The sequence below is a fragment of the Pongo pygmaeus genome, chromosome 9 (genome assembly GCF_028885625.2).
Source record: "Pongo pygmaeus isolate AG05252 chromosome 9, NHGRI_mPonPyg2-v2.0_pri, whole genome shotgun sequence".
Lineage (NCBI taxonomy): Eukaryota > Metazoa > Chordata > Mammalia > Primates > Hominidae > Pongo > Pongo pygmaeus.
The window spans coordinates 124,928,243-124,941,597 of NC_072382.2; the positions used below are offsets into that span (position 1 = coordinate 124,928,243).

The following is a 13,355-nucleotide window of genomic DNA, read 5'->3' on the forward strand; positions in this document are numbered from 1 at the left end:
TTCTCCTGCCTCAGCCTCCCAAGTAGCTGAGACTACAGGCACCCACCACCACGCCTGGCTAATTTTTTGTGTTTTTAGTAGAGACGGTGTTTCACCATTTTAGCCAGGATGGTCTCGATCTCCTGACCTTGTGATCCACCTGCCTCGATCTCCCTAAGTGCTGGGATTACAGGCTTGAGCCACCGCACCCAGCCTACTTAGCCACTATCTTATTTTGAGATGTTTAGTTCGTGCCAGTGTTTATGTTGCAATAACCTTTTATTGTTTATTTATTTGTTTTTTTTTTTAGACAGGGCCTCTCTCAGTCATCCAGGCTGTAGTGCAATGGCACCACCTTGGCTCACTGAAGCCTCAACCTCTTGAGCTCAGGTGATCCTCCCATCTCAGCCTCCCATGTAGCTGTAGGCGTGAGCCACTACACTTGGCTAATTTTTTGTTAATTTTTTTTTGTAGAGACAGGGTTTAGCCGTGTTGCCCAGGCTGGTCTCAAACTCTTGGGCTCAAGTGATCCACCTGCCTTGGCCTCCCAAAGTGCTGGGATTACAGGTGTGAGCCACCACATCCAGCCAATAAACATTTTTTTACATTGCATTTTATTATGTCCTTAGCGTAGATTTCTAACAATGGAATTATTGGGCCAAGGCTATGAATGGTTTTAAAATTCCTGAAGCTGACTTTTAAATGTTTTTTAAAGAGGTTTGTGCTGTTTGCACCCCACTAATAATGTATGAGCACTTCCGGAGGGATGTATCTATAAGGGCCATAGTATTTTCCTCATCACCATTTTGCATGACACCTTTTCAGGATGCATGAGATGTCACACCTTGCACCCTTAGATACAAACCCAGAGCTTCACTCTCAAGGTTAACATCCTCTTTTCCTAGACTTCTCTAGAACAATTATTAGTAAAAGCAGATATGGTTTGCTTTAATCTCTTACAAAGAGCTCGGTTCTGGGACACGATGGTACGTATGATCCCCTGTTGGGAGCAAGCCAGTGCCAGCTGCAGTGCTGATATGACAGCATGTGTAATTGCCCATGATACGAGACTGTTTTATGGCTGGAGCCAGCACATAGCCTGGGTTTTCTTGGAGAGTCCCTGTTCTATCCTGTTATTCCAAAAGTATTCTCATGCCAGTCAGACCACAAAGTGACTTCTATTTGTAACGCACAGTCTTACATGAATGCATTCATGGACACATGTAGATGTGGGCTGACATTCCTTTTTATATATGCCAGATGGAAGTCTGCGTGTAATAACCACAAGGGAATGACTGCATAGTGCCTGGATCATTACAAAATATTTTAATGCATATGATCTCATCTTGAGGGTTGGGGTGATTAAGGAAAAGAGCACAGGCTTGGCAATAAGGTATACACTAGTTTGTGAGTTTGGCCACATTTCTTAACCTCTGAGAACCTCATCCTCCTCTGTAAAATGGGAGTTAGTGTCCTTGTTTTGCAGATGAGGAAACTGAAGCTCAAGAATAAGTGACTTGCCTAAGATCACAGAGCTGATAAATAACAGCACTGTCCAGGATGCTGCACTCCTTCACCACATCAAAAAAAAATTCCAGGCCTGGGCTGGGTGCTGTGGATCAGACCTGTAATCTCAACAATTTGGGAGGTCAAAGTGGGTGGATCTCTTGAGCTCAGGAGTTCCAGACCAGCCTGGGCAATATGGTGAAATCTCATCTCTACAAGAAATCCAAAAAATTAGCTGGGCATGGTGGTGCGTGCCTGTAGTCCCAGCTACTTGGGAGGCTGAGGTGGGAGGACCACCTGAGTCTGGGAAGTTGAGGCAGAAGTGAGCTGTGATCTCACTACTGCATTCCAGCCTGGGCAACAGGTGGGACCCTGTTTCAAAAAAAGAATTTTTTAATAAAACAAAAAATAAAAATTCCAAGCCTAGAAATTTAAACTTCTTAAGTTTAACCCTAACCTTTCCGCCTTACATAGAGGCCAAGACATTGTCCTTCAGAGCAAGCTCTTCCTACATGTAATTACATGCTCCTTCTACTGCACTGTGTTACCTCATATCTCCCTCCACAGCCAGTTCTTTGGGAACAGGAAATAGTTTAAAAGTTTTCTGTTGCCTACTATGCATACTAGGAAATTCTGATTGTTTCCTTCCTTCTTATTCAGGGAAGCAAGATGGTTAATGGGAAGGGATGACATACGCAAAGGTCATCTGGACTAGGCCACATCCTATCCTGAATCCAGCTTCTCTTCCATCTGGACACTAAAGCACTGTCTCCCAAAATATAATATTTCACATCTAGGCCTGACATTGGGTCTCCTTGAGCTGTTTTGTTAAGCATTGAAAAAATAAATAAAAGAGCCTCCCACTTGCCCACTTGCTGCCTCCTTCCTCCTTTGGAAGATGTGTCTGGTCTCTGGGGAGACTTTTGCAATGGCTGACCTTGCTGGTCTATCCATCTTCTAAAGGCCCTTCTGTCTAGAGGCGGCAACCTAAGGTCCTTTATATTCTCTCTTTTTTAAAGCCCCATGAATTTTCTTTAATCTAGAAATTAGGAAGCACTTACAATTTTTTAAATGGTTATCTAAGGGTTATTTAATTTATCGCCCTGTTACTCAACCCAGCATTCCTTCCCTGGATTAAAGCCATCTGGTGTGTGCTCATTGTGAAACATACTGGTGGAATGTTAATGCCTGTACTTTGGAAGTAGAGGCAAGGAAAGAGGGGAAAGGGGCTCTCTATTGCAAAAGTGGTAGCTTTTCCTTGGTGTTTTAGAGACAAGATCACGTTCTGTCACGCCAGCTGGAGTATGGTGATGCAATCATGGTTTGCTGCAGCCTCAAACTCCTGAGATCAAGTGATCCTCCTGCCTCTGTCTCTCTAGTAGCTGAGACTGCAGGCCTGCATCACCATGCCTGACTTATTAAAAAACCAATTTTTTTTAAAGAGATGGGATGTATTAGTCCATTTTCACACTGCTATAAAGAACTTTCCTGAGACTGGGTAATTTATAAAGAAAGGTTTAATTGACAGTTCTGCATAGCTGGGGAGGCCTCAGGAAACTAATAATCATGGTGGAAGGGGAAGCAGACACCTTCACAAGGCAGCAAGAGAGAGAAGAGCAAAGGAGGAACTCCTAAACCCTTATAAAACCAACAGATCTCACGAGAATTCACTATCATGAAAACAGCATGGGGGGAACCACCCCATGATCCAATCACCTTCCTCCCTCAACATGTGGGGATTATGGGTCCCTCCCTTGACAGGTGGGGATTAAAAATCGAGATGAGATTTGAGTGAGGACACAGAGCCAAACAATATCATGAGGTCTCACTATATCACCCGGGCTGATGGGCTCAAGAGATCCTCCCTCCTCAGCCTCCTGAGTAGTTGGGACTACAGGTGTGAGTCACCATGCCCAGCTTGCTTTTCTTTTATCTTTTATGCAAAGATACAGTTTGAAGTATTTTAGCTTTGGCTCAATTATTATTTATTTGGGGCATTGCATTGGTTGACAAAGGCTGCAAGCTTATGAGTCGCAGTGTCAACTGGGAACAGAACTCAATGGGTTCCATATATTGAAGAAAACTTGAGAGGAAGATGTTTGTCATCTAGATCCTGCATAGAAGAGCTCACTCTGAAAGATCACATCCTGGCCTTTGCATCAGGTGGAAACTTGAAGATTCATAGAAGTTTTGACTCCTGCAGCTATGAGTTGCCTCAAGAAATCTTATTTTAGTTAGTTACCAAATGCTAGCGATTCCCTAGCACTAGAGTGTAAACTTAGGCCACCGGTCCTTGACATTTTCATTGCCTCACAGAGGAGTAAGAAAAAATATAGATGATGTAATCTGCATGTGTATAAAATGAGATATTATTAAAATACTTAGAATAGTGCCTAGTGTACATTTAGCACTCACTAAGTGTTAGCTGTTGGAAACAAAGAACTGTCCATGAATGGTTGCCAACTGCCTTTTTATTTTTGTTTTTGAAATTCTGCTTCTTTTTAGGAATAATTTTAACAGCAGGATGGTAGTTTGTATTTTTGTTTAAAACTATAGTCAATAATATTTTAAAAGTGAGCCCCTGATTTTGTGCCCACATTTATTTTTGAAATTACACTAGTTCCTGAAATGAAAAAAAATTGAGAAACACTCACTTAGGCATGTCTATATTTGAAATCACATTTTGTCTGATGTATAAAGATTCCTCTTTGAGTGACCTAAGGAAGCTTAACCATTTGGGCGTTTTGTTCAAGGAATGAGTATCTCTGGAAGGGAAATGGTAGGCTGGTGGCCCGCAGGCACCACTACTCCACAGGCTTCCTTTGAAGGTTGAGACTGAGCCAATGGGACCCTATTTGCTGAGATTCCACCCCCATGCTGGTAACTATTCCCTCCCACTTTGAATGCCTGTCCTCTCCTGGCTCCTTAGCACCTGCTGGGGCTGTTGGAGGTGGGAGCTATATCTGCCCCCAGAAGCAGCCTTACCAGTGACAATCTGTCAAGCCAAGCCTTACCTTTGCTGAGAGTTAACAGCGTATGTGAAGGAGACAGTGTATGCATCTCCCTGGTTCTATTTATATTACACACAGAGAATCACCATTTTGGGTGTCATATACTAATACTTCATATGTGGCATGTGGTGTGAGAGACACAAGGGTAGTGCTATGCTCAGCTCTAAGTCCTGCCCTGAGGTTTAGGACAAGGTGGGTCATTCACTTGTCCATTCAACAAGTACCTACTGACTAACCACATGTTAGCCACTACAGAGGATGCAAAGAAGAATCAGGTCAGCACCATGCCTACAGAGAGCTTATGGTCTAGAAAGTGAAAGAAGACGTGTGAATCATCACATTTTGAAGGGTAGCAAGTGTGGGTGATGGTTGCCATAACAGTAAGTTCATGAGAGCTTAGAGTAGACAGAGATTAATTTGATGGAGGGGAATATAGACAGTCTTAGGGTAAAGATGGTACTTAGGCCATTTAGAGGCAGTCCTAGAGCAGGCTTCTGTCTGAATTCAGAGCCCTTCCCTCAAAATCCTCACTGCTTTGGGGTGTTTTTGTTCCTTTGATGCAGTGTGTATTTGGGAGGTGCGGTCTTAGGAAGCAAAAGTGAGGCAATAGGAAGCAGATGGGAGGGTGGGAAGTGGACACTGGCCCTGTGCCTCCTGTCTCCTGACCATCTTCTTGGAGGCTCTGGTGGGTCACTTCATCCTTGCTGAATCAGGAACCGTCAGCTGGAGGACCAACACCTTTGGGTTACATTTACTTCATCTTTCAGCCCCAAGGACTTAATGGTAAATTTGTTCTTGAACTCACATGAAGGGTTCATGGGATTCTGAAGAAGCCAAACAGGGCTGTAAACATGGATTCTGGGCCTCAAGATCAAAACAAATCATCAAACTACAAAGTTGTATGGGAATCCAGAAGCAAAGGAAGGATGACAGGTTCTATACAGTCTGGACTATAGCTGAGATTGCAGGCATGAACCACCATGCCCAGCCTTGAGATGCCATCTTTTTGGGTTTATGACACATGTTTAAAACATCTTGATTGTGGTGATGTTTCATGGGCATACATGAAACTCAACCAATTATATAGTTTAAATATGTGCAGTTCATTGTATGTTAATTATATCCCAAAAAATCTTGTTTTTATTTTTATTTTTACTTATTTTATTATTTTTAACATGGAGTCTCACTCTGTTGCCCAGGCTGGAGTCTGGAGTGCAGTGGCACGATCTCGGCTCACTGCAACCTCCGCCTCCCGGGTTCAAGCGATACTTCTACCTCAGCCTCCAGAGGAGCTGGGATTACAGGCACGTGCCACTATGCTGGGCTAATTTTTTTGTATTTTTAGTAGAGACTGGTGTCACCATGTTGGCCAGGCTGGTCTCGAACTCCTGACCTCAGGTGACCCACCCACCTCGGCCTCCCAAAGTGCTGGTATTACAAACATGAGCCATGGTGCCTGGGCCAAATCTTGTTTTTAAAAAGTGTACTTAGAATTGGTGTCAAATGACCTCCACAGAGCAATGGCCTCCATAGCTCAGGCTCTACTCCTCTGCCCAGATTAGACTCCCCTGAAGAGACGCCTTTTGTGCTAAGTCATTCTGTAGGAGAAGTCAAGTGTGCCATCACCAGAAAGATGGTTTAAATGGGAGAATATCCAAGTGTGCATCATTCCTCACTTGGATTCCCATTGCCTTCATTCCATTCCTTCACTCTAGCATTTTTCTCATTTTCGCAAAGACACCCAAGCTGAATCCTAGCTTTTTGACAGTCACTAATTGAGTGCCATTGGACAAATTGCTTCTCTGAGTTTCAGCAGTTTGCTCATCTATAAAATGGAGTTTTTTGATGGTTGTTATGGAGATTAACTTAGTCTACATATTGAGTGCCTGGGACATAACATGACCTCCATTCATGATGGTTAGCATTATTGTGACAACTAGAAAGGAAGGTTAAAGGGATAGGAGTGTTACATTTGTAAAAGAGAAGAACAGAATGGGAGATGCAAATGAAAGGACTCTCTCTATTTAAAGGGTTTTTGAGTAGCAGGAGGATGTGTGGCTGTGGTGTCTTAGAAAGGACACAGCCTCTGAAGCTTACGAGGCCTCTATCTTTGGGCAAGTCATTTAAACCCTCTGAGCCTCAGTTTATGTATTGGTACAATGAGGATTGGTGCTTTGTACTTTAGGGTGTGGTTGTATTACATGAGCTTCACATATATGAAAACGTCTAGCACAGTGTCTGTTACAGATAAAAAAGAATTTTTTTAGGGATGGTGTCTCCCTATGTTGCTCAGGCTGGTCTCCAACTCCTGGCCTCAAGCAATCCTCCTGCCTTGGCCTCCCGAAGTGCTGGGATTAGCAAACATGAGCCACTACACCCAGCCTGATAAATGTTTTTAAAACATGGCTTTATAAATTGGAGGACCCTTTACTTGTAAGGCAGTTATGGCCATTACTAATATTTATTACCTCGGTTGGTGGAAGATGCCAGGAAGGGAAACTCCAGTTCAGAGGAGAAAGTCCTTTCTCATGGAAGGAGCTGCCTGAGAGTGGAAAGGGCTTTGCAAGTATTGAGCTTCCTGTTGTTTGCTCAAATGGAGGATGCATGATCATCTTTCAGAAAGGGATTTCTATTGGGTGGAGGCGGGACAGAGAGATTTGTAAAAGTTTCCAACAGGTCTAGCTCTAATCTCCTGTGTCAGAAAGAAAGGAACAAGGAAGCTTGGGGAAGGGTGGAGGCCGCACAAATGAGCTGACACTCATTATAATAAATACTGTAATAGCAAACCCTAGAGCAGCTAGAGGGGTCTTGTTCATGAGGCAGAGAGAGTGGAGATTATATACCTCAGTGTTTGTGCTAGGAGGGGTTTGGAAATTCTGGGGAAACCACTCTTGTCTCTCAAAACAAGAACTGTTGTGCCCTGTAATGGGAAGGCCCAGTGGCAACCAAGTACCAGTGATCCGCAGGGGGCAGAGGCCAGTGTCCTGGGCCCCCTTTGCAATTACCAATACAAGATGTAAGTATGCCTTAAAATCCTTGGGCTTGCGGGGGGTTCAAAGAGCTTTGGGCTGGGAGCCAGGCCCCTTGGCTGGAGTCCCAACTCTGCCACCAACTAGCTTTATAGTTTAAGGAAAGTCACCCTAACTTCTCTGAGCCTCTGTTTCTCTCCTTCCCTCCCTCCCTTTCTTCCTGAGAGGCATTTTCCATGGACCAGCAACACTGGCTAGGAACTTATTGGAAATCCAGAGTCCTAGGCCCCACCCTAGACTTAAATCAGAACTTGCATTTTTAACAAGATCCCCAGGTAAATTCTAAAACTCTGAGAAACAGGGGCTTAGATGGCTTGAATAGCATTAATTTATGGCACCAGCTCTAAAGTCAGACTGCCTGGGTTCAAATTCAGACTTCATTGCTTACCAGCTGTGTAACCTTCAGTGAGTACATGAGCATCTCTGTGTCAGGCACTGTCCTAAGCACTAAGGATGCAGAAGTAAACGAAGTAAATGATATGGACGAAGTCTTGGCTATTGAAGAGACAGGCAGTAAACAAGTACATTGGCACATTCGGTCTAACGTGTGTGTTTCCCACAAAGCTCATATGTTGAAATCCTAACCCTCAAGGTGCTGGTATTTGGAGGTGGGGCCTTGGGGACTGATTAGGTCATGAGAGCAGAGCCTTAGAAACGAAGCCCCAGAGAGCTGCCTTACCTCTTCCACCACGTGGCTCTCTATGAACGAGGAAGCAGGCCCTCACCAGACACCTAATCTGTTGTGCCTTGCTCTTGGACTTCCCAACCTCCAGAACTGTGAGGAATAAATTTCTGTTGTTTATAAGTCACCCAGGCTATAGTAATTTGTTAAGCAGCCCGAATAGACAAAACCAGAAATGCATAGGAGTAAAAAAAAAAAAAAAAAAAAAGACAGTGATAAGTGTTAGGGAGAAAATATAACAGGTCAAAGTGATAGTGACTAGGCAGAGGCCCTTGTTAGCTAGGGCAGGGGTGAGAGAGGGTTTCAGGAAAGCGCTCACTGAGGTGGTGTTTGCACTGAAACCTGAAAGGCAAGGAGCCAGCCTCGCAGCCATCTGGGGAAAGAGCATTCCTGGGCAAGGGAAAAACAAGCGCAAAGACTCCGAGACAGAAACCACTTTGGCATCTTCAAGGGCAGAGGCTTGGGCAGAGTCAGACTGTGTGGGAAGCTAGATGCCTGGAGAGAAGGTCTCTATTCTTACTGATAGGACAGCATTGGGGGCAGAGCCAGCAGCGGGAAGCAGACTGGGGGCCCGGGGTGTGTGCCTGTGAGAGGGTCTCTGCCTCCAACCTCAGTGTCAAGAGCATCAGCTCACGCTGCCTGCAGGGGAAAGAACAATGCGCAATCCAGTCTATGGCTCCCCACAAAGGAATACCACACAGCGTGACCTCTGCAGCAGAGAGGGAACCTACATCTTCTCCCTTCCAGTCTTTCCTCCAGCAGGGTGAAATCTGAGACCCAGAGGTGAGTTGCTCAGTCACTTCCCAACACCGCCACACAGCCTGAGGAGGTCTCCAAATTGGCCTATAAACTATGAATGTGTTCTGTTTCCAGAGTGAGACTGAACAATTTCACAACTGTCTCCACCTCATCCCCACGTGTCCTTTCTCCTGCTCTCTTCCTAGGTCCCAGGCTTTCTGCAGCTCTTGCCCTGGCTCACCCCAATGCAATGCCCTCAAGCGATTGCTTTCACCTCATGGTAGGTATTCTTGCTCCACTGTGAGCTGAAGTTAAGTTCTTCCATCTCCCTTACTATCTTTTCCCAAAACTTTTGTTTCACTTATTATCTGTACCAAACATTTTGGCAATGAATTCCATTCTGTCCTACTTTGTTCCCCAGTTTCTCTCCTCTGTCAATCTGCTCCCCGACCAAGCTCTCGGGTCATGTACGGCACTATCTCCACTCACAGTACCAGGCAAGGGAGTTGCCCTGTAAGTGAAATCTGTGTTTTCTTCTAAGATCCACCCCCAACTAGCCCTTCGAGATACCAGGGAAAACAACACACACAGAAGAAATTGTTATAAAACCAAACCTAGGTCAGAAACATTTCACCCCATTCTGAGAAAAGTGACAGTTTGATTTCTTGTTGTCTGGGTGGGATTAATATCACAGCAGAAATCAGCTTTGTCTGAAACAGCTCCAACTGAACGGATGAACACATTCATTTCCAGGCCTGCCTGTCATTCCCTCCCCTGGGCTGCCCTTATTTTGGGCTCCCTACTGGGCATGTGACTTGGAATAGAGAGAAAGTCGACAAATGTGGGTTATGCTTCTTTTAGTTCAAGGCTGCTCCGCAATCCTAGAAATACAAATGTCTTTTCCTACCTTGCTTGGTGCCTGTTATTTTAACATCTGACAGTCTGGTTTTAGAACAAAAACATTAACAAAAGATGACACTCAGCACCCATTTAAAGACTTTTACAATGACTTTGACCCAGGATGACACACAGCACCAATTTAAAAGACCGAACAACTGCTCTGACCCAGGTTTGCTTTGAGATAAGCCAAGACCCTAGAGAAGTTGGTGAAGCATCCTGTGAAGAGCTGGCCAACCACTTTCTCACCTGGAGCACAGATTCCATCACTTCTGTTTCCGTCCAGGCGAGGTCATCACACAGGGTAGGACAGGCTGGGGAACCGTGAATAACTCATTTCCAAATCTGGGTTAGACTCTTGCAGCAGGGAAGGGACCTACAAATTTTCCCTTCTGATCTCTCCTTGGGCAGGGTGAAAATGAGACCTAGATTCAGAGCCAGGCATCAAACAGGAAAACATGTAGTCTTGGAATACCTCTTTGGTGGCCTAATTATTTCTTCAATTTTAACTACTGAGGGTCTACTCTTCACCAAGCGTGGTTCCTGTTATATGCTTTACCCTCTGGGTGTTTATTTCCCTTTCTGAATCCTCAGGCCCAAGAACACAGGCTACTGCTGTCCTCACACACAGTCTGGTTTATTTGCTGTCCACTATGACACTCCAGCCCGACCTCGGCAAAAGGGTGTAGGCCAGTGAATCCAGAAAAGTCCAAGTCCTTCGTAAGAACATCATCATTTCAAAGACGCAAGAAAGGCTTAACCGTGAAATAACGATGCCCACACACCCTCACCCAGCACTCACACACCCTCCAGCCTTTCATTCCACTTGGACTGAATGTGGACCCTTAACTCCTTTCTTCCTCAGTTTATAAACCTAAGTCTTTTGTGCCAATGTGCATCACCTGAGGTATATAGCAAAGCCATAACATATAAAATGCAAGCTTAGAAAAGTGAGGATGTCACCTCTCTCAGGTCAGATGATTCAGGTATGAATCTTCATTTCCATAACTTCTGTCAAATGTGCCTTCAGTACTTGTTCTTCTATAAAGTTTTTTCCTTTCCATGGGGATCTTGCTAAAATGTGCATTCTGGTTCAGTGGGTCTGGGGTGAGTGGGTCTGAGATTCTGCATTTCCAACAAGCTCCCAGGTGAAACCACTGCTGCTAGTCTGAGGCTCAGTGTTTTTTTTTTGTTTGTTTGACAGAATCTTGCTCTGTTGCCCAGGATGGAGTGCCGTGGTAGGATCTCAGCTCACTGCAACCTCCATCTCCCGGGTTCAAGCGATTCTCCTGCCTCAGCCTCCTGAGTAGCTGGGATTACAGGCGCCCGCCATCATGCCTGGCTAATTTTTGTATTTTTAGTAAAGACGGGGTTTCACCATGTTGGCCAGACTGGTCTCGAACTCCTGACCTCAAGTGATTCACCTACCTTGGCCTCCCAAAGTGCTGGAATTACAGGTGTGAGCCACTGCACCTGGCCTGAGGGTCACTGTTTGTGAGTAGCGAGATACTCTACTACTAGGGTGACCAATTAAATGACTTTCTTGGGACTGTCCCAGTTTTAGCACTGAGAATCCTGCATTCTATGTCCTGAGAAACACACAGAACATGGGCAAACAGGATGGTTGGTCACCATATGCACGAAAAAAATCTCAAGGCTTCCCAGAGAAGACAGCCTTACCTGGCAACCATCTTTCAGGGAAAGCTCACTGAATGCCCACCCGATGCGCTGGGGTGGGGATGAGACACAGAAGCCATAAGCCAGCACAGAGCCCTGCTGAGTGCGGTGGGGTGCGGCTGCCATTCATAATGGGGCTCCTGGTCATGTGGGGCAGTAGGATGAGTAATGAATCAGGAGCCAGAAGACCTGGCTTCGAGTTTTGATTTGACTAACTGGCTGTGGTAACACCAGAAAAATTTCTTAACCTCTCTGATCCTCATCTGCAAAATGAAGGCTGTCATCTGTCTCACAATGTTATCTTGAAGATTAAATGTGCTAACATATGGACAAGCACTTAGCCTAGAAATCATATTTTAATTAATCAATTAATTATTACTTTTTTTGATTAATTTTGCTCTGTCGCCCAGGTTAGAGTGCAGTGGTGTGATCTCAGCTCACTGCAACCTCGCCTCCCAGGTTCAAGTGATTCTCCTGCCTCAGCCTCCCGAGTAGCTGGGATTACAGGCACGTGCCACCACGCCCGGCTAATTTTTGTATTTTTAGTAGAGACGGGGTTTCACCATGTTGGCCAGGCTGGTCTCGAACTCCCTGACCTCAGGTGATCCTCCCGCCTTGGCCTCCCAAATGCAGGAATTACAGGCATGAGCCACCATGCCCAGCCGAAATAATATTTTTAAAATCCCACCAAAATTTTCTGTGCTCATTAGCTGACTTGTGTTTCTTCTGCTCATGCTGCCTCAGTGATACCCAGGCAAGGTTAGTGATGAGCAGGGTGAACCTGGCGAGGCGGAAGCAAAAGAGGAAAGGAGAGGAAGAGGGCCTTAAACTCTATGCACCACGGAAGGAGCTCCTGAATTGGCTCAGAGCCCATACACGACTCTTGCCATTCTCTGCAGAGGACCTAAAAGGGCCAGAGAAGGAGTCAGTCAACATTGCTGGAAGGGCTTTGACCACTAATAAGGCTAAAGTTCAAACTAAAGCTGAAAGGAGAGGCCACATGTCCTGAAAATTACTAAGTGAAAAGTGAATCAGCCAACCTTCTCCTGGAAGGGGATTTTACATGCATTCATACATTTGTTTGTTCCCTCATTCATTCATTTGGCAAGAATCTAACATGTGCCAGCTGCTCACTGGGCTTGGTATTCCTGACAATACGACACTGTTCCCTGCTCACAGTCACCAGGAAAGACAGAGAACCCCAAACTGTACCATAACATGCCACAAACTATTCTAAAGGTGTGGACAAGGTGCTCTGGGGGCTGAGAGGGGCGAGCACAGCTCTGTGTCTGGAGAGTGAGGAAAGCCTCTGTAGATGAGGCGGCGGATGGGAGGGAGCTGGTCAGGGCAGAAGCGGTGAAGAGGTGGCTGGTCACAGGGGATGGAAGGCAACAGTGTGGAGGTCTTCAAGAACAGGGTGGGGGACCAGGGGACAAAGCACCACTATTAGCTTAGGCTGAGGAGAGCAAAGGCTTTCAGGAGTGGGTGCCTCGCAGAGGTTGTGGAGTGAGAATCTGGGAGAGTGGGGGAGGGAGAGAGAGAGGAAAAGGGGCAATACAGGAAAGATGAGCTTGACGGAGTTCACGGTGATCTTTGTTCTCTGTCTGTCTTGTTAAGTGCCAGATCTGAGAGCAGGCCAATTTGGCACCAGAGGACAGAGAGTGAGAGAGCAGGAAGAAGGTCAGGCTGAGGCAGCAGCATGTGGGGATGGTCACCTGCATTCCTCAGGGCTTGGGAAGCTGCAGGGCTCCAGGAACAGGGTGTGAGAGGCAGTGGAGCAGAGAAGGAGGCTGCGGAGAGGTGGCCTCGTTTCCGGCCTCCACTCCCTGGGGATGG

At 45.6% G+C, this 13,355-nt stretch overlaps 1 protein-coding gene across 3 annotated transcripts in view; it reads right to left on the reverse strand.

Annotated features, from left to right (window-relative positions):
* The window catches only part of CLMP (CXADR like membrane protein), a 126,543-nt gene that overhangs the window by 103,469 nt on the left and 9,719 nt on the right, over positions 1-13,355 (reverse strand). The gene's annotated exons all lie outside the window — the stretch shown is intronic.